This window comes from Eleginops maclovinus, chromosome 2 (assembly GCF_036324505.1).
Source record: "Eleginops maclovinus isolate JMC-PN-2008 ecotype Puerto Natales chromosome 2, JC_Emac_rtc_rv5, whole genome shotgun sequence".
NCBI classification, from domain to species: domain Eukaryota; kingdom Metazoa; phylum Chordata; class Actinopteri; order Perciformes; family Eleginopidae; genus Eleginops; species Eleginops maclovinus.
The window spans coordinates 16,839,811-16,862,047 of NC_086350.1; the positions used below are offsets into that span (position 1 = coordinate 16,839,811).

The 22,237-nt window shown below is 39.0% G+C and overlaps 1 long non-coding RNA gene across 1 annotated transcript; it reads left to right on the forward strand.

Annotated features, from left to right (window-relative positions):
- Positions 1-10,944: 10,944 nt before the first annotated feature.
- LOC134858380 (uncharacterized) lies at positions 10,945-21,590 on the forward strand. Its single transcript, XR_010164952.1, has 3 exons — positions 10,945-11,013; positions 16,627-16,677; positions 20,469-21,590. It is a non-coding gene; the product is annotated as an uncharacterized LOC134858380 (long non-coding RNA).
- Positions 21,591-22,237: the final 647 nt, after the last annotated feature.

Consider the following 22,237-nt stretch of genomic DNA (forward strand, 5'->3'; position numbering starts at 1 on the left):
TTTATAATGCTGTCAAGGCACCTTTATGCGCCAAAGTTATAAAGTGTTGGCCGACCAGCCGAACTCATAGCCGATCAATAAACTCTGTGCTGCTGAGGGAGTCTGTATGCTAAAGCAAGTTTATCTTGACTGTTTTTTTGATTGGTTTGCTTACTTGCTTTGCAGAGGGGGGTGTCTATTTAATAGATTGTATTTCTATAGCACACTTTAAAAACAACGTCATCTTAAGGTGCATCACAATGAAATGGAGAAAAGAAACAAACTAAAATGAAATAAAACGTTATCTAAGGAACATATTTAATAAAATACATATAAAGGAATCAAACTAGGGAGCTGAGTTTTAAAAAGATAAAAGAAAAAGGTTAAGAGCATAAAAGGTTTAAATATAAAATAAAGGACAGTCAGTGAATCGGGGTGAGGAACAGGTGGGTCTTGAGGCTTTTATTAAGACCGAGAGGGATGCAGCGGTCCTTAAGTCTTCTGGGAACTGATTCCACAGACGTGGACCGAGGGAGGAGAAAGCACAGTCTCCCTTGCTGGCCAGTTTTGTCCGGGGAACAGCTAAGGGATTGGTGCTGGATGACCTGAGGGTGCGTGATGTTTGTAAATCACCAGTGATGGCAAGATCAAGGGTGTGGCCATGTTTATGGGTTGGCTCGTGTATATGTTGGGTAAGAGGGAGACAGTCCAGGAGGTTGAGGAAGTCGGTGGCCAGTGTGCATTTACAGGGGGGCATCCACTTGAATGTTAAAGTCCCCAAGGATCACCAGCCTGGTAAAAGAAGGGCATATGGTATTGAGTAGACTTGAGAAGTCTGAGATGAAGGTTTTATTTGCCCTTGGTGGTCTATAGACAGAGACGATTAGTAGGGGTTCTGGGGCAACTAGACACTTAAATAATGGGAGATCCGGAACTTGGATTTCAACAGGGCAAAAGTGTCCCGATAAATCAGTGCTAGCCCCCCACCCCGCCCAGAGTTGCGTGCTTTCTCAAAGTATTCATTTAAGGAGAGATAGTCACCATTGTGATGCCAAGTTTCACTGAGACATAAAAAGTAAATGTTATTATCACCAACAAATCCATTTAAAACAAGTGATTTGTTAGTCAGAAACTGTATGTTTAGGGAGGCATGTTTGACAGGCTTCAGCTGTTTGGAGGGGAGTATGTGGTTTGTGAGGTAGGAGAGATTCCTATTCATGTTATGAGCTGCAGCTTTCTGATGACATAGTCGAGATGCGCAGGTGCGTCCTGCAGTCCACAGCGAAGGAATGGCGCTCCCAGAGTAAACAAACCGGCGTCGGGAACCTCTGTGCATATAGCGTGGGCGTTGGTCAGGGCTATGGACTTTATTGTCATATGAATATCCTGAACAGTCCATGGTGGTAGTATATTCCTTTTTTGATGCCGGGTTGACCAGTGCCGTGACCAGTCGAGAACCGGAGCTAACAGTGTATTTGGGAGCTTGAATCTATCTTAAAATGATTAAAAAGTACAGTGCAGTTTAACAAGGAAGACTTCCCTTTCTTTTTCCCAACTGAACATACCTTGCTTAAGTCAAGCAAATGTTATTCGTATTGCCCTATTTCATAATGTTCCATTGGGCATTTCAGGTCCCAATAGACAATAGTTGCTGACCCTACCCAAGCTCTCGAAAAAGGGACACAGCACTGCTTAGAGTGTTGTTGAGTCTCATCTGTCCTCTAGAACTGTCCTGCTCGTACATTTCAAAGGGAAGGGATTTTAGGTCCAATTGTTTTTATTTTTTAAAGTAAGGTGGTGATGCAGGTGAAGAAAGGAGAGAATAATGAAAAAAACAAAATAACTTTGATCATTTAATGTTGGTGCTAATTACATGCTTTGATGTCCTTATAAGCAATATGTAATATAATACACATTAGGAGATTGTTGGAGTCAGATATGTTATCACTTACTTGAAATACTCTGATATTCCTATTAACTTGTGTTAAGGGAATGGCTGGCAGCAGGGTAAATCGCAGGATGTAATTTCTAGCTATGTCTTGAAATTGTAGGAATACTCCACAGCTTCCTTTGCCAACAAAATTTCCAAAATGTTGTCGTCCCCACAAAGCCCACAGGGAGGGTTTGTTTCCTCTCAATCGGACTTAAAACAGACCTTGTTGCAGAAGCTTTGAAAAGTTTGATGTCTTGTCCGAATGATTGGGAAAGACATAGGTTGACAGTAATGCTCTAAAGCTAAGTAGTTAAGATGTAAGATTCCCCTTTATAAACAAAGAAATAAGAGTATACCCATTAAGCAAACATTGAATTACTTTATTCCAAAGTTGCTATTTCTGTATGCTCCCAACAAGTGTATGATTTAATCAAACATATTGCAAAACAATAATACACTTCCCTGTTTCACCAGTATGTGTTTGTAAATTCATGTATTTAATGAATTCCTCAATCCCCCCCCCCCCCCCTTTAGTGTTTTTGGGTAATGCTTTTTAATTAGCTACCCCTCAAGCACTGGCGCATCTTGTTTCAATTACACATCATATGATATTAGTATACTAAAACATCATCAAAACATGTGTGATTCTCTGTAACTTAACTGTCAGTTAAAAGTGAGTACCTTAAAAGAGTGGAGGCAGAAAAAAAGGAGAAGACCTGTGGGCAATTTTGTGTCTTTTTCAAGCTAGCAGGTTACTCTCACTACCAGGAATGTAATTGGAAGGGTGGTCAGAGTGGACCTGTACCTCACAATGCTCTTCTGATGAATGCACTAGAGGTGATTTGGTCAGCCATGTAGCACTGATATCAAATGTCCCTTTTACTTGGGACCCAGGAAGCTTGTATAAATCACACTGTTGGTCTGCCAGTCCCCAAAATGTTTCATATGATTCACATTTCAATCTGAGGCAGTAAAGGTCTACAATATAAGAGGAGTATGTATATCATTTCTAGACAAAATACCTGCTTTTCACTGAGAGATCAATAGCTTAGTTTTAACAAGACAGTTTAATCTGTGATAGCAGCTGCTACCAATGTTGGAAGATGTAGGCTACTCAGATATTTTATTTAAGAAAAAGTAGCAAAGCCAGAGTTTAACAATACTATAGTATTAATATGCCAACATGTCTGGCCCTGCCACATAAAAACACAGAAATATGGGTTACCACTCACACTCAGAGTGACACATAAGTCCTTATGAAATAACATTTTTGTTTGCTGATATATTAATGCTCTAAATATAAGATTACAAAAATTAAGTCATCCTTAGTTAGAGTTGTTAAGCAACCTCTTCATGTAGTGTTAGCTTAATTAGGTAGCTAGCAACAGCTGGTAAAATATGCCTGCAACAGCTCATTTCAGAAAGCTTGACAGGCTGAGGAGCAGTAACTATAGAACATTGGCCTGCTGTATAAGCAGTGACTTGTTATACAAATATATTTAGGCCTCTTTTATGATTAAGCATTTTGTTTGCATGATTTTGGGAAATGAATCTCCTCAGATTCCACTTGCTGTTAACTGATGATGTGAGATAATATAATTCACAACACTACCACCTTTCTCTGCAAATTCTAACAATTATTTTTATTTTTTATGTGAAATCGTCTTTTGAGCTAAGGACAGCATACTGAATGATTTTGCATAGGAGAAAGTAGTACACATAAATGAGCAATCCCATTAAATGTACATAAAGCTATATCTATCCTGCCTTGATACAATCCAGCCAACATTAGCATTGGTAAATAACTTTAATCCCAATTGGAGTTGTGTAGGAGTGCCTCCCTCACAGAGAGAAGAATGAGGCAGCCATGATCTTAAAGATGGAATCACTCAAAAGGAACACTGGGCATAAGCACCAAGCTCAGCGTGACGCGGGCTGACTGCAGCCGAAAATTGGCAAGTGACCCTTGAGACAGGTCAGTCCCAATTCACAGACAGCAAATTGTGTGGAAGGCATTGATTAATGGCCTAGACACAACTCGTTATGGCCTTGTGGTGTCATCCTTTGCCTCCCCCTCACCATCCTCAACTCTCTGATGCTGCTAAGATCAGACTCGGTGCTAAAATAACAGTTCAACAATTGATCTGAACCCATAATTAATGGCCCACTCGGTTCTAATTTGCGAACAAGTATAAGCTTTTTTTATTAATAGGAGATGGCAGTTAAACACTAGTACAACATGTGGAAAATGGAAATTTGTCAATGATTTACAATTTCGAAAAAAGAGGTTGAGGATGACAACCATGACATTCTGATTATGTTGATTTGGAGGACAGAAGGGTAAAGCTAAGAAATTACTTAGAACAACCACATTTGTATTAATAAAAATAATATGTGTTAATATTATATGCTCAATGATAAGAGTGGTTTTGTAATCTTTAACAATGATTAATGTATGATGGTTGATTTAAAAATGACAAGCATCAAACAAACAGTGGATAATTAGATAGAAGATAGAATCGGAGGATGAAACCCTCTTTATTAGTCACATACATGCACACAGCAGAGCACACACAGTGAAATTGGTCCTCTGCATTTAACCCATCCTAGTAGTAGGAGCAGTGGGCAGCTATTGTGCAGCACTTGGGGAGCAATGGGGAGGGAGATTGGAGGTGTCCGGTGCCTTGCTCAAGGGCACCACAGCAGGGCATAGGAGGTGAACTGGGACCTCTCCAAGTAGCAGTCCACTTTCCATATTTTTTCGGGGACTTGAACCGGCGACCCTACGATTCCCAGTCCAAGCCCATACTTACTGAGCCACTGCTGGAAAGTCTCTGCATTTGACCCATCCTAGTGCTAGGAGCAGTGGGCTGCCATTATGTACGGTGCCCGGGGAGCAGTGTAGGTAACCGGTGTCTTGCTCAGGGATTGCCCCGACACCACCTCGGGGACTTGAACTGGCGACCTTCCAGTTTCCAGGCCAAGCCCCTATGGACTTTGCCACCACTGCCCTAAATTTACATGCAATTGGAGATTTCACAATAGGATCATATCAAATGACTTTTATTTGTTGTGAATAAAACAATTGTCTAAATACAACATTGTTTTTGGCTGCCACTTTGGTCCAAATCAACTTACACTTTAATACCGTAGACATGGCTATGGGGGTAATCAAACTGGTAACCCTGTGATTGGCTGATCAGCCTACTGATCCGCTGATATCAATCCCTGTCCTTTGGCTTTGACTTGTTGAAGTGACAGGTGACAGATGATGTCAGCTCTGTTACCTGTGACTCACCAGCTGTGTCACAATAAATGGACAAAGAAGGACGTGTTCAAAAAGGGAAAATGACTGTGGATGACGGATTGCATCTCTACTGTATCCATCATCTCAGGTGGATCTCTGTGAGGCTGACCCTCAAAAAGGTTCATTTTCCAGGACACAAAACCAGGCAAGATGGTCCAACTTTTAACGCTTAGCAGTGAAAGTAATACAGCCTCTAAATATCAACATGAATTCAAGTGCGATGTACTAAGGTCAGGTTGGATTATAATTTGTCAAATTGCAATAGGGGAGAAATGTTGACCACCAAAAGTTATGGTGAAGCTACTTACTATGAACTATAGTAGTAATTGAAAGCCTCCTATGATTTTTGGGTTTATTTATCAACTCCTCTCTTACCCATCAGGATTTTGGCAGCTGAAGAGTACAAAGGTAGAGAAGTTTTAATGAGTGAATTAATATGAATCCTCAAAAATTAGGTGGACAAAAATAGGATTTAAAAAGTAAAGAAGCCATGACCCCCTATCTATCTATCTATCTATCTATCTACCGTTGTCAGAGAAAAATATGCCATTTATTAATCAAAAAAATAGACTGGATGTTTGTGGGTGAATTTGTAATCTTTAAAAGATCATCGATTTAAAACATTGGTATCAAAACAACCTTCTTGATACTCTGTCCTCTAACAATATCCTTTATTATCACTTTTCATGCTGCTCCCAAAATTGCTCAACACACACCACAAAGATGTACAGCTGTGCTGCAAACTTGTCGAGCAAAGTCCAACTTAACTCGTTCACAATCTCATGCATGGATGCCATTGTAAAATGTTTTTGCCTGGCTGTCCACAACAGCAGTACCGAGCTGAAGATAACTCTCTCTTCTTTATTAGGTTATTTTATCAGCCGTCTCAACAGCTGTGACAGCTCTAGCAGTGATCGAGTTTGGCTTGTTTTCACTACATCCCCTGCAAACTTTGACACCTGATTTCATTGAAGGAGATGGGATTTGAAAGGTGGGGGACACGGGTCGCCAAGCCCTCTTCTCCAGGTTGTCTCATATACCTTACGTACCTGAGCAGCTGGTTGTGAAAAAGCCTCTATGTCCCTGATACTCCTCTCAATTTTGTTGTAAACCTCAATTTTTCTGTCTTTTAGATCCTCAAAAATGTACTTGTTTTTTGTATGTTTTTTTTTTTTAAGGTGTCCCTCTACTTAGATACTTGATATATTATCACCTGTCGAGTTGAATTATAAAATGCATATTAACAGTCATGTACAGGTGCTTCACATTTGCATTACATGTTGATTCTTGTGGGGGAAATTCAGCAGTTAAGTAAAGAGGACTAAAGAAAGTGGATGCCACATTATGTATTATTGAACACAGTCATAGTTAATAACCAACATGACAGCTTAGTCTGCCATAATGATGCATACTGAGGACAGCATGCATTATATGTCTCCAAAGGACTTTCACTTGCCTTCAATTACTGATCTCAAAGGCTTTGGGCTAATCTCCCCACAGGAGATTTCTATACTCAAGATTCCCTTTGACCAGTGGGTCCCAGGCTCCCAAAGGTGTGGCTGACCTGCCATTCATTTCTCTACAAGGAGACAAGAGATAGCTGGAAATACCCTGAGGATCAATCCTCAGAGGGGACTTTCTGCGCTCAACAGTAAAACCTGTTTGCTCAGTAAACCGTCTTCTCTGAAAGGGGCAGTTTACCTTTTGCTCATCTCTCTCTCTAAGGAAAAAAGATGACCCAGAGAAATTAGTATTGAAAGTGTAACTACACCCAGCTGAAAACCCTGCTGTTGCTGCAGTCTCACACACTGTGCAAGCCAGCACAATACAATTAACTATTCTGCATTGCAACTGTTGGTATAGTAGTACGATGTCACTAAAAAATAACTGTAGTCAATACCAATACCAGTAAAATTCTAGGATTCTTGATACCTATCTCATAACAACAATTCTATATAATTCAACATACACCCTTTCATTACCATTAGTTTTTGGTAGGAAGGAAACAACCTTAACTTCGCGTTTCACTCATATTCTCTGAATTGATTGTTAATGCACCATTAACTGGCTGCTAAAAGCTAAAAGCTTACGTTAACAAGCTTTCCTCCTAACAATTTTAACATTTGTTGTTCGCAATGTAGCATTATGTGTACCCTGCACGGACGTAAATAGTGAGTTAACTAAGCCCCAAACACATTTTCTATCATCCTCACAACTATGGTATGCAATTACTTTGAAGGGCACTTTGCTACCTGCAGTACTGTAGAAAAACAAATACTTTCATGTTTTCAGAATTGGATTTCTAGTTCTAGTGACCTCCCTAGTCACAATTTTAACTGACTTAAAGGAAACAATCATACCAATGCTATAATTAGTTTTTCTGGTTGACTCTTTCCAGGGATTGCCAACAATATGTCTAAAGGGTTGCTCCTATCTAATATCTGACTGTAGAAAGAAGCAATAAATAGACTGGGACAGTTTGTAAAAAATGCCAGGCATTATTAAGTAAGAGCTAGATTTCAAATCCCACCATTCAAAGCAAAGTTTTCCTCGCAAGTAATGGAGAAAAGTAGATGCAGTGTACAGCTGTGCTTGTAATGAGCCCAGAGCGAAACAGAAGGCTTATAGTGATTGGCAAAAACAAAACCGTGTGATAAGGTGAGTGGCTAAGTCAAATAAGCCCCATTACAGACCAAAAACTGTGTGAAATTGAGGTTTTCTGTTTTCCTCGACTTCACTCCCACAGTGATTCAGGCTTACAGACAAACAAACCAAGAAGTTATTTTCAACCCCCCGATATTCATGGCAATAAGATGGACAAAACAGTACCTTTAAAAAAAATAAAAAATGCTTAGGAACAATTCATCCGATCACGTTTATAACTTCAAAACGCTGTTTGAATCTGTCACGTCCATAATCGCTTTCGTTGACCAATTTGTTATTATCCCACTTTCAACTCTCAAGTGAAGCTGCGTAATTTTCTGGTGTGAGTTTTGCATTAGTGGTGATGTCCATTAAAGTAAATTGTACAGTTGTTACTGGGTGCTTGTGTTAAAATTGTATTGAGCTGGTGTGAATTTGGGTTAATTGGCAATATAAGGAAAATGATTGGTTAATAGATGAGAAATGTACCACCTAATGCTTTATTATGCTTCATATTCTTGTTATGTTTTAATAAATAAACATCAAATTTACATGTTTTAACATCGTCGCCCATCTAGGAAAATGATGTTCTGATAAAGCAACCTTGCAGCTAATAAAATATTCCAAATTTCATCATGAGCAAAAAAAATTGAATTAATGTTAGTCACTTCAATCAACAGAAATGTATGTTTTTTTGTGTGCAGTGTCTTAAGGTCACTTGCATTACTGATTGTGTTTTCTTGATTTACATATAAAAGAGCACCACTACAAACCTGGCATCTGGATCTTCTCTAGAAAAGTAGACCAAAAATGACAATGACAATATTTTTTTTTGTGTGGTCCTGAAACAGATTACTTTTTAACTTTTCCACTGGTCCCCTCATTTCTAACAATACAGCCATATTTACTTAATTTCCTTTTGCTACAATTGACCTTGTTGAGTGTGAGGAAACAACTAACAATTTTGACTTAGCTCTTCTTTTAAAGTTCTGTAAGCATCAAATGTACTCTATGTAAGTCTAAGACTGTTTCCAGACTTAAAGAAAAATCCAAAACTTTATTGATGCTTAAAACGCAATTGCATTACTAATCTTCCAAGAATAAGAGGATGATCACTGTGTTAGCACATTTGTATATTTTTCCTCAAAGTCCTGCAATGGCTTTTAGCCTGGCCTTTACAGAACGTGTTGTACTTACAATGCAGTTTAACAACAGATGCTTATTTAATTCCTGCTTGAGCGGGTACACAATTTGTGCAATAGGTTGATCCTTGCTTAAACTTTCTCAACAATGCTCTGTCTTCACTGAAATGAATAGCTTGATATTTACTTTTCCTTTCTCACACAATGAGAGAATCTGGGCCATTGTGCTGCTAACCAATTACTTTCTCACAATGTAATTATAAATATTCACTGAAATCATTAAATATTGATTGCTGTGTGTTAACTCAGAGCTTGAATGAAATTAAAACAAATATTAATCACATGCTCGCGCGTCAGCAAACTTTATTAGACTCGTAATGAATGCAAACAGATAGCTCACCATTTTGGAAGACCCTCACCCCATTTATCCACGTCAATTTACATTTTAAATGGTGTGGCATGAATTACTTATGTCAATCAATTCAGATTGTGTAAACACACGTCACTTATTTGCTGTCTGAAGAAAGGGGAGTTCGTCCCACCACTGCAGTGAAATTGTTGACCTTCAACACTTCCCCCTTTGATAAAAATAGCGCCCTTCATCTTATGGCATTTAAAAATCTTGTCTGCTTCGCTCTCTCTGGACAGTGTTAATGGATCTCATCATAGGCCTGTTAATGAGAAAAGGGGGGAAGATCCAAATGTGAGGAAAGGACATTGAGTGTGAAAAGCAGTATGTTTTATGGAAATTGTGTAAAATATAAATAATGGGTACAAGAACTGTCAAAACGCCCTTTGAACTTCTTTACTTAAGAGTATGGCAGATTTATTTAAGCTAAATGCGAAAATGTGTTTAAGTTTTTGGTCTTTTGCAATCATTTTAAAGACCAGCGTAAAAGCAGGGAAGACTTTAATGTATGTTAGTACACATATATTATCCCCTCAAAAGAAGGGCACCTCTAAGCTCATCTCATCTGGTCGGGTGAGGTAATTACCATAAAGGGAGATCACTAATGGTTCTTGTATACGTGCAGTCTAATGCTCCTTTGCCTCCTGTATGAGTCATATCTTGATCCAAATATCATATCCCTACTGGAAATGATGCCATACAAATATTGTGCGAAGAAGATTCTGAACATTAAAACTGTGTTTATCTCTATAAGAGGGAAATACTTTGAGTTATGCAAGAGAACAACTCAAATCATGTTCAAATGTTTGTTTTTTTATAGGACAATGTATGGGTGTGACTTTGTGAATCAAAAAACAAAAGAAGGCAGAAGAACCAGCTTTTAGCACTAAAGAGGTATGGCGGTGCCACATTGTGAAATGACTCTGATTAGAAAGTTACCAGCAAAATCAAACAATAATACAGCATTAATTATAAAATGCACAGCCCTGTGCAGCTTAAGGAGTTACAGTATCTGTGTCAAAGTCAGAAGCAATCAGGCCTTATAGGTTTAAAGGATGTTGTTTAATGTTCTTTATTGCTAGGTATTAGATACAAGGGGTAATACCACTGTAGCAGGGTTCTATTTCATACCTCCACAAACACAGGCATAGTCGGAGAAGTAGTGATGTTACTTTATTTTGCCGGTCTCCCAAAGTGAAAAACAACTATTTACAACAAAATGAAAATAGTGGAAAAAGACTGGAAACATAAATAGTTTACCATGTAACACAAATATTCACAACAAATGGAGTTCCTCAATAACTCTGACATACAATAACTCTCAAAACAACTCTCACTGGGTCTTACAGGTGCTACCTACTCTGTAGCTTCCCCAGACTGACCCCCCATCCCAGGCCAAACCAGCCCCTTTTAACTGTATAGCCCCTCCCACTGGGCTTAACTTTCACATACCACCAATAGATTCATCTCGCAAGCGCGCGAGAATTCACTACTTAAACGGGAGAAATGGTGCGCCCCGTCTTGCCAGCCACTCTTGCCGGAAAAGGAGACGGTGGTGCATATGCCTCCCACACTTCAGGAAATGTCCGTCTAAAATCAGGTTTGTGTAAATGTATGATTAAATGCAACGAGAACGGCCAAGTGTGCACCCATGGTCGCGCTACTAACACAGAGGAGAAAACAGTTATAATAGTGAGGTTTGTCAGAACGGGAGGGAACAGGGAATGTGTGTGTGTATGCGCTGCCCGCAGCATGTGACGGAGCCGATCCGTCACAACCCCACGTGTGTGTGTGTGTGTGTGTGTGTGTGTGTGTGTGTGTGTGTGTGTGTGTGTGTGTGTGTGTGTGTGTGTGTGTGTGTGTGTGTGTGTGTGTGTGTGTGTGTGTGTGTGTGTGTGTGTGTGTGTGTGTGTGTGTGTGTGTGTGTGTGTGTGTGTATGCGCTGCAGCATGTGACGGAGCCGGTCAGTGACAGAGCCGCTCCGTCACAACCACTCACATGTCTGAATGCTAAATGTGAAGTTACATCTAGGAAGCAGCATAGTTAGCTTAGCAGAAAGACATCTTTAGAAAACAGCTAGCGTGGACCTGACTGGAGCTAACATAACTGGCTTACCTGGCTCTCAAAAGCTTACTAACTGACACATTTTATCCCTACAAAATCAAACACTTTAAAAGGATTTGTGGCATTCTATTGCTTGGTTGGCACCTATAACTTCCTCCTTAGTAAAATCCAGATTTGTTATCTTTACACTTTAGATGTTGTACTAATTAACACAATAAAATACCATATTTAGCACCACAATGATGGAAGCACTATCAATCTTCATTTTCAGCTGAAAAACTAATATGCTTATTTGTTATCCTTTCAAAACACCAGGACCGTCATTGATTTTAGAAATGTATATCATCTTATCAACTTTGTAAACAAAAACCTAGAAATAGTGTTTTGTTTTCACCAGGACCTAAAGACCATTTTGCAGTCACAGTTATCTGAGCTCAGCCGGGAGGGCAACTGTTTGTTTGGACTGTTAATCATCATCGAGCTGTAAATGGCCACTCTGTTGTGTGAGGGGAATCTCAGAGAGTAATCTCACCACGCAGGACATAATCAGACACAAGGTTAATGAGAGTTTGATGGAAGCATATGCCTCACACACGCCAGTGGTATTGCACCATAATAACAGGGGGAATGAGTTAATGGTGCAGGTCCAAAGGCAAACAAAACACAATCAAGAAAAATGTTGGGACAATATCAATTCAGTTTAACTCACTCAATTGTCAATAACATCAGCCGGAAATGCCTGTACAACTGCCTATTCCAGTCAACTGCATTGATGTGAGCGATACTTAAGGGAGCGCACACGCTGTTGTGATGTATGATAGCGAGCCTTGATTACTATTTTCTGTCACCTGGTCTGATACATGCATATTTGCTAGAATAAGTGGCATTACCTCTAAAACAGGATGACAGTTGGTGCTAAATCAAGCTTGACAGGGAAAGGGCCCTTCAGCTGAATGTGATGTGAGTCACTTCACTTCACTGCATCCTACCTTCCCATCATCCGTTGGGCTGTATCGTACCTAAAGCCCAGCTGTGAGGATACTCTGCTCATCCAAGCAGAAATGTAACATCATAATGACAAATACTCCGGATGAGTGCAAAAAAGAAAAGCAAGTAAATGCATTTAAATTATTATTTTCCTCAGCAGCATTGCTAATAGTCAAACTCGAGGAAAATTATATAGCATCTTTTTCGACCTAAGCCCTGCTAATCAGTGTGTGTCAATGACTCTATGACCATTCCTGTGGTTTCAACAGGCAAAGCAAAGCATTTATCAAATGCTAAGAAACAGATGTGAAGCTAAAACGAAAGGAAGACAGCTTCATCTTGCTGCCTTCTAAACTATGCTTGGCTGTCCCACTCACATCAAACCATGCCATGTTGGGAATTGTAGGTGAGACACTGTTGAATACAACAGCAGCAAAGAGTAAAAAACAACTGAATGTAATCTGAAGCATCCGCACTTATGTAGTCACAACAAGTAAGCATTGTAAACACATGGCCCTCACTGTTCAACAAGGTATTTACATAAGTTGAGATATGTGCAGTGCAGCTAAATGAACAATTGAAAATATGTATTGCAATTAGGGCTTTGTTCATAATGAGAGAAGAGAAATAGAGTAGGAACGCAGGAACGAGTCCTAAACCCATAAGTAAGTTAGCATTTTACAACTTCCGGTTCCCTCGTCTCAGAGTCAATGCGATTTAGGAAAATAGCTCGAAATAAGGTCTGTGGTTGACACAAATTTAAGAGACGGATCACGTTTTGTTCTACGACATTAAATACATCAGCAGTGACCCCCCCCATACAAGTAGGGTAGACATGTGGAGATTATCCGGCTGAACAAAACGTGCATTTATCAAACGGTTTGTTTTCCAAGGATCTTATTTTTTACAATATTTCAAAAGCCTATGGAGAAATTGCATAGCTTTTTTGTCAAAGGAACCCATGTAGCCCGCTAAAATCTTGCATAGGGAAGCAAATTGGTCAGGGCCGCTCCTGATTACATTTTCCCTTTTGATATCCATTAATTGAGTACTGACAATCACTGTGGTATGATTTTTTTAATTCTTCTAATGTGACTCTTGTTCTTGTTTTTCAACTGCAATGGTCTGCCAATCTATAATTGTTAAGAAAAGACCAGTACCCCTCAGGAACTCTTTTGTGACTTACCTTTAATGTAATGTCAATAGTAATTACTGAGAAGGCTTATCTTTAGCCACTGCGTCATTGTCCTTCACAGGAATCAGTGTTAGCTGCCCCTCTGCCAATTAATAGAAGCAAACATCAACATCAATTATTCAACTGGTACATCATGAGCAACAGTTCTGCTGCATTCATACAGCACTACACCATCGTCATCTTAATTGAGTTAAGAGTCCATGGTATTCTTACAACCATGAATCATTACTTACTTACTTTGCTTGTGGTTTATTAACGTTCATGTACATAAATGAAGATATGTATGGATATTAAGCTTACTTTTTAATTGAGACAGTTTGCAACTGATCAAAAGTATTCCTGATACCATGCAAGTGTCTGAAGCCTTTTAGTGCCCACAGCTTTATCCTCTCCTGGTAGGAAGGATGAGAGCACCTGCTCTGCAGTGATTACAAACTGTACTTGACTGATCTCTGCATTTACTCTGGACAAACCCAGCATTATAATATTCAGCTTGCAAAAAAAACACCTCTTTGATCTTAGTGCTTGCTATTGCAACGTCCAAGCAGTCTTGTGCCTCAAATCCTTCAGGCTGTAGTTGGGAAATTATGCTGATTGTGACAAATGTATGTACTGAATCAGGTAGTTCAGCCTAACTAACAGTCAGGTCAGTATTTATAGTAGTTATCAATATATCAGCAAACCATTTCGAATATAAAATAGTGATAGTGGGTGTTGCCTCTTAAAGCCAGCATAGTGCTGAGTTTCCACCTGGGATCATAAATCTGATGTGATTGCATATAAAGAGATTACATATATTTTTTCAGAAATAGCTTAACTCATTACATTTGTGAAGAATCGACTAGTCATTTACATCTTGCTAAGTAATTTTATAATAGGTTAGCCGGGGAAAAAACCCTATTCTTTTCCCACCTGAGTAGCTGTACAACATTAAAGTGTGTGTGTCAGCACCTTTCAAGATAGTAGCCCCATGTAAATGTATAATTACAGAAACAGTATTTGACTGCCATCAACTCCTTTGGGGCCAGCATTAATCCCAGAGATCAATGTTTCCTACCCCAGATATGCAGAGCACAGCAATCCATCTGTCAGCTCGGCCACCTTATCAGTCTACAGGGAGACGAACCATCGATAATTACCTCTGCCCACTAACATAATACAGACATTTTCAGGGGAAATTCACACTCGGTTGTACTTAGCCTGACAACTGTTAGTGACTTATCTGACAAGAAAAAGCTGTTTTAACAGATTGTTTCAACTCAAACTGAGCTCATTTTAATACCGTAGCCATGGTTGGGAACTCAATGTGATGAGGCCATAACGTTTTTGTGTATTTTTCCTGGGTCCACCGTCTGGTAGTGTGGCATTTTTGTTAAACTAATACTAATTTCCAGATCTGCAAAAAACATGTAAACATTTAAATTAAAAACATAATGAAAACAAATATTTACATTTTAACCACCACATATTTTGGCATTGGACATGTGTATCACATATTACTTACTGTCGTTTTGTGTTGTTTTGTTTTTGCATCGGGAGATTTCTGAGCTAAAGGGTGCTAGGGACTTGTTAGAGGAAGGAGACAATCATGGTTAACTAATGGGCGAGAGTGAACCAAAGCGTGAAGAGGCTCCATTTGGCACTGATTGCCCTCTGACAAACTAACTCCCTTCATATCCTGTGCCATTGTGAAACTGATGAGCTATGTCTGTAATCGGCTCCAGTGATTGGAGAAAACTGCGTTGAGGGAAAGTGAGGCCTTTATTTGCATAGGCAGCGACAGCTGGACAGAACTCAGCATGTCCACTGTCGATGCAATAAGAAAGGTGGTCTTGTGTTTTTCTTGGCAGCAGCAACACTTTGTGTGTTGGGTTTACAGGGGTGCAACTGAGCTTTACACAAACATTAATGACCAAGCTGGTAGGACAGAAACACATTTCTGCTGGAACAGAAGTCTGAAACACAATGCCAAAATGGAACAAAAATTGTTCTTGTTTAGATGTCTCTTAGGGAAGAGATTACCATGCTTAAATCCAAAATCATTGTTCTGCTGCAACTGTAAGTACACAAGGACACAAACACAACTGGGGAAGGAGAACATTTCTTCTCTGGCAAGTAAAAGGATCAAAGTGTCAAAAACAAGAATCAGTTCAATGAAACAGCTAATCACGTCAGAAACTCTGTGGATTCATGTTTAAATGGCAACAGTAAACAACAGTATTTGATATGTAGTAAGAACAGGGCCAACATTGGACAGCGGAATACATTGTACAATGATAGTTGAAACTCCTTGTGTTTCCACTCAAGTATATCATAAGGCTTTCTTTATGGCATTTACCATATTAACATCATACGTTATATTAAACCCTTGTTTATTATATCCTGTTGTGGTCTACTAAAGCAAGCTTTGAAATGCAGTGGTCTGACTAGCCTGGATGTGCAGTATTTATATTTTGCAGTCAATGCAGCTATAATACACAGATATGGAAGAAATGAAACAGCTGAATTTGGGCCAAAATTCATTAGCGTCTTTTCCATTATTGTGCCATTGCAAACTCACTCTATCTTCAATATACAGTAGATAGAGACTTGTAAGACTTCTGCAACTTATAATAGTCATAATGTAGTTGCAGTAGTTTCAATGAACACTATTACAAGGAGAAGAAGGGTAGGATGTTTTCTGTTGAATTAAGCTAGGGCAATTAATGAATGCCTAAAAATTCACCAAAACTATCTTCCACAGCAACGTTAATGTGTTTTTTTTCAACATGATTCAACCTAAATTGGTATTAATGTTAGCTTCATGTAAGATGAAAAAATATGATTCCCAGGTAAACAGATTGTCTGCCTTGCAGTTTACGTATTTTAACTGCCTATTTATAATCCTTTGCTCAGGTAGCGAACCGATGCTTAATGTTTGACCAATGTTATTTATTGTCCCTTTGTGTCCTTCTGTTTTGCTTATAGATGATTTGCTGACATCTCTACTGCTGCACCTCTCTCCATGTCTGAAGCCAGGTACTCTGTGCCTATGAACCCTGACCTCTCCTCAGGCCATAGTTAGCCCTGCATGACCAATGGCCAATCAGTCGGTCAATAGCACCTGGAAACATGCCCCGAATTAGCCCTTGCAAGGCACATTTTAAGACCAGAAGTCTTTTGACAGTACAAAAAGCAAAGGATGTACATGTATGTAATTGTATTGGAATTTCCAAAACTGGGACAATATCAACTCCATGTGTTTTCATCAGAGGAAAGGGGACCAACACGGTTATGTAAGAATAAGTGATATTATATAACTAATCTCTTAAAATTGTCCCACTATTTGCGTGTTCCATCAAATACAGCATCTTAATCATCCAGTAAGCAGTGGGTGGTGGTGGTGATGTACAGTATGTAACAGGTGGATGAATGTTGATGTGCACTGTGTCTACGCCTCAAGAAATCCCACGGCCTCATTTAAAAAATATATATTTAAAAAATCAATATCACTGTTGGACATCCTATCTTTATCACTATGCCAGGGTTTCTATCTCAGTTGAACTTTGTATGAACCTGAAGTTTACCTTCAGAATTCATTAGGCTCAAATTCAACATGTGCATAATAGTTTATGGAAACTCTGTTAGCCGTGACTATAATACACCCTCCGCTGCAGTCTAACAATGTTTGCTCTGCTGATTTTATCCTTGATAGACATTTGAAAAAGAAAAAAAAGTCAATCTGATGAGCTTCATGCAGAGCAGGGCTTTAATGGCTCTGATTAAAATACCCGTTGTACACGTTATTATTAACAGCAGATAGCACTGTGTGGCAACAATCTGAACCTTAAATCTTAAAAATGATATAAGCTAATATGACTTGCTAAAACCTGTAAAACAGATATAATGAATTGACATTGCCCTTGAGAAAAATAACTACGCAGTGCATTATTTCAAAGTAAACTATTTTGGTTTTTATGCCAAAGCATCTTGTAATCAAATTATTTTAAGTAATTAACTGTCATTAATTAATGAGCACGTAATTTAGAAATGAGAAACTAAAACTACATACATCTACGCACATGTATGTGGCTCTATCCTACAATAAGAATACCATATACTTTGCATACATACAGTACATTCAATCAACTTTTGTCCTTTAGACCTAAAGCATATTGTCTTGTTTTCCCCTACAAACGTAAATGAGAGAATAAACTATGTCTAGGTTAAGGTTAGGCAACAAGACATTTGGTTAAGGGTTAGGATAACATTGTATTCACAGTAAAAAAGTAAACCCCACACAAACATATCCACCACCTCAACCTCTACCCTTACTTTCTGCGATTGGAAGTGTGATGCTACGCTGGTATAAACGGTATTATAAAAAATCTTTAATCGATAACACTAAAGTCTGGAACAAAACGTGAATGATAAATATATTCCAAATTATGTATAAAAGTCAAAAGTAATGTCGTGAAAGTCATTCAGAAATGACACTGGGACGATTTGAACTGCACAAACCTTTATTTAATTCTAGAGGTTATGAACATCTATGTGTTTCAGAGGCTACAATGGTGCACAGTGCTAGAGGGTCTCTGTCTGTGACCCAGTCCCTCCAGAGTGCAATGGCCTAGCCTCGTCCTCCTGTCCTTTATAACAATGGGAAGGGTAATGGCTTCCCCAAGGCCTCCTCATTCAGCCTGATTGTGCTGCCAGCATCAGGCCAGCCATGCCATAAAACAATTAGCTCCATTTATCAACCTTACATCCACTATATACGGGAGGGGGAAGCAAAGGTAGGAAGCAGACATGGAGAATCAGAGGGGACCAGTTGGGCGGAAGATATCTGAAACCAGAGGAGAATTCAATGAGAAGGATAAGCATCAGTTCTCATTTCATTTGTTGATTGAACCAAGCTGCTTAATTCAGCTTCTACATTTCATTATGTTTGCTTTGATTAAAAAATATATTTAATTGTTTACGGGGATGTATTGGATTATCCTAAATAAGTGCCAAAGCTTTCACCTTTTTTAATACCGAGATTTTAACAAAAGCCGAGTCAGTATTAAGAGCTTTTTTCATTCTCAAAAAAAAAGAAAAACATTTCAAAGACAGGTGCACTGCTTCTGGAGCTCAGCAAAATTAAAATGGTATAACCTGACAAGCGGATGACAAACTGAAACATCAGTAAAATGGAAAAATGCCCAAAAGCGTCACAGCAGGATCTAACAGCAGGGTTGATTTCAGTACTTCTTCGAACATATTCTTTCGTATTTTCTTACTACTTCTATTTATTATTAATGTAGCGCTGTTCGATACATAAACATGACAATACATCAAGGACTAAAAAATAATTTAAATTTCTCTCTTAGCTTTGATGATTTACCTAAGCATATGTAGGCATGTGTAAAAGAAAATTGCTATGATATGCATCCCAATATCAGTCATTTGATGAGGTTAAATGATGTTCGTATGGAAACATACACACACCATGGCAGCACATGTGGTTGCCACTGAAATTATGCTTGAATAGCCGGACCGAGTAAGTGTAAATAAAAATAAACATGTCACCAGGATGAATAGCAGCCCGGGCCACTGTTCCAAACCCCCTCCTCCCAGGAGAGATGTACGATGCAGCTGTAAAAAGCGGAAGGATAGTAGAAGAGTTTTTATTTCCTTTTTTTCCTCATTTCTCTTGTGTAATGGATTGTACCTGTAGTTATTCTGAGCGATTGTCCGGCTAACCCCAACATCTGTCATGTGCAGTGCATCTCTATTAAATAGCTTCTGTACACCAAGAGGGATGTTCTACTAAGAAAGATTCTGGTACTTACGTGCACATAATTAAACAGCAGTGGCATTGCCTATAAAAAACCCTGAATGTCTTTCTATTTAGTTCCTTTTAAGAGGTCCACTGTTTCCACAACAGGGGTCTGTGTGACGTGAAATATTGCTCATTGCCAACACATGTATTATTAGAAAGCTGACTATTCTCCAGACACTTACATCATGTTAACTCAAGGAGGGGGGTAATTATCCCAAAGCAGAAATAGCAGCTCATTATGAAGGTCATATGAGAGCACAAGGTCTCTCTAAAAACACCCACTTGCTGTGCCACCATAATCCTCAGCTCACCGTTGATGTCAGAAGGAAAGAAGTATGTCTCTGGCCTTAAATCATGCCCTCTACTCCTCAAAGTCTTTAATTAAGTCCTGATCGTCCTGTCCTCCATTCCTAGTATTAGTGTGTTTAATTTCCTGCTGTCATATTGCCTTCCCTTTTGGATATATTATTCATCAAGCCTCTCCATTTCTCTCTGCTTTTTTGTAAAGCAAGGCTACTGCCGCGTAGGGACTGCTGATTTCGATCCATCGGCTCGACCATTAAGGATGGCTTTAAACCATAATTCCTGGAGATATTACTCTCAGGTTCAAATGTCAACATTTAGATAAGAGCTGATTTGATTCGGCTCCCTCTTGGGATGAGAGATGAAGCCCGAAATGCCTACTGTCCTCGGTTTTTTCGGTATTCCCAGGGCAAATAATGCCAGCTGAAAAGAAGATGCAGGTTGTAAAATCTGTGGGATTTGTTAAATGCCAACATATTAAACCAGGATTACAAAGATGACTCAGCTGAAAGTAGAACCAACTATTCATGTTTAGTCTATGTGCCGAATAGTCTGGTCTTTAGTTGTTTACAAGTCGACATTCATCACTTCTTTGCTTGGGTGAGGACTTAAAGTGGAACAAGAGCAGCCTATGCTCTGAAGTCACTTTCTTATATGAATTGCTATTGGTGAATTTCAACACTTTTTCTTTCTCCATTTTCAGTTCGACAACACTGCAGTAGCATCTCTGTCAGAGAGCCAATCAAGTGTGGCACCTCTACAGTGACAAGCACAGAATGAAAAACACTGTAGACCATGACACATAGAGTTAGATGCCACACGTCAACAGGTTGTCTTATCACTGCGCTGCGCACCGTGAGCACTTGAGTGAAATGGGCAGAGAGCCTTTCTACTGTGAGATGAGCGAAGGAGACGGTGTTGCTTCTGATCTGGTTGGTTGGCTGAATACTGAGGTGTCGCTGCCACAGCGGAAGCTAGTGGGTCAACATGCCGGCCCAATTTTACAGTTGAGGTGCGCTCGTCACCATGGATGCTGGTGGCCACCGCTTTGCTCCAAATAGAGCGTCACTTGAGTGGCACTCGAAGCCACAGAATGTGGCGGAATGTGGGCACTAGAGTACATTTTTTTTCCCTCTAGTTTCAGTCCCTATCTTTTGTTGTTATCACCAAAGCATTTCTTCAGCCATCACTGCAACATGACTTGAAACAGGAATTGTATTGTAATGTCTGACTGTGACAAGGTTTTAGATTAAAAAAAGGGTTTGCAGAAATAAGTAATATCCAGACCCAAAGTGTTGTAATCTAGTGACAAAGGTTGCCCGAAAATATGTAAATACAAATCATTTTGTGGTTGAATTAGAAAATTCCAAATATAATAATAATAATAATATTGTTGGCAAGTATTGTTTTATCTCCTTTCATTACTTATCAGGGACATAGTACACACATCCTTATTTCTAATGGCATGCCCCTTTACTGCAGCTGGATTTATGGGGTTGACAGATGTGACTCAAGATGTAATAATAATCTGAAACATGTCAATATGAATTTTAAATGCAATTTAGTCGATTCATAATGAATTACATCAGCTTAATGTCAGACCGTTGACCTACTTCACTGGATGTTATTTTGAATTGCAAATGTCGTTCATGCTCCAGCCTGCAAAAATTATGAATGCATAAATGATTTAATACTGGCACACCGGCACACTTCAACAGATTGAATTTGTATCTGGTCAAATCAAAATAAAATGTATTTTTACAAACAGAAAATAATCATCACTATTAATTTTACGGGCTTTTAGCCCATGGCAAGATGATAGATTGGTGGCAAAAGATTTTGATCGTGACAAATGTGCAAGTAAAGATCATCATGCCCATTATGCCTGTGTCTGTATTGCATCTGTTGACTTCCTTGACATTGTTAGCTGTGACATTCATAATAAGTAGATATTGGTTCAGGTGTATTCCTCCATTTACACACAATATCAAAGTAGGCTTCATGCTCTTAACCACTGAACACTGAACCAAGCAAGGCAAGCACATTCACACTCTGGTCCTTGAAATGGTCTTATAAAATCTATGGTTTTGAATTTTAAGGTGTGGAAACATGCTAGTTTATTACATGCACCCCGAATATTAAAAAGGCTTAAATGCATAGTGTTATGTTGGATTTATAACCACAACGGAAATGCAAAGAAACCTAAAATGTTTGCTCTTACTGTATCTTCAAACCTCTTAAGATTCATACTTAATTTCAACATGTTGAATCTGACTTCAGACCAAAGCACTACGCTGCTAATACAAAACTTTAGGAAATATTTTATTCACTCTCTTACGAAATGAGAAGACCCATAACTTCCTCATTTTCGAGAACATAATTTATCCAACATCTAACTCTTTCTCACCACAATGCAAATGTCAAAGAGTGAAACGTTTGCTTTTACATGACATTTCACGGGAAATAATTATA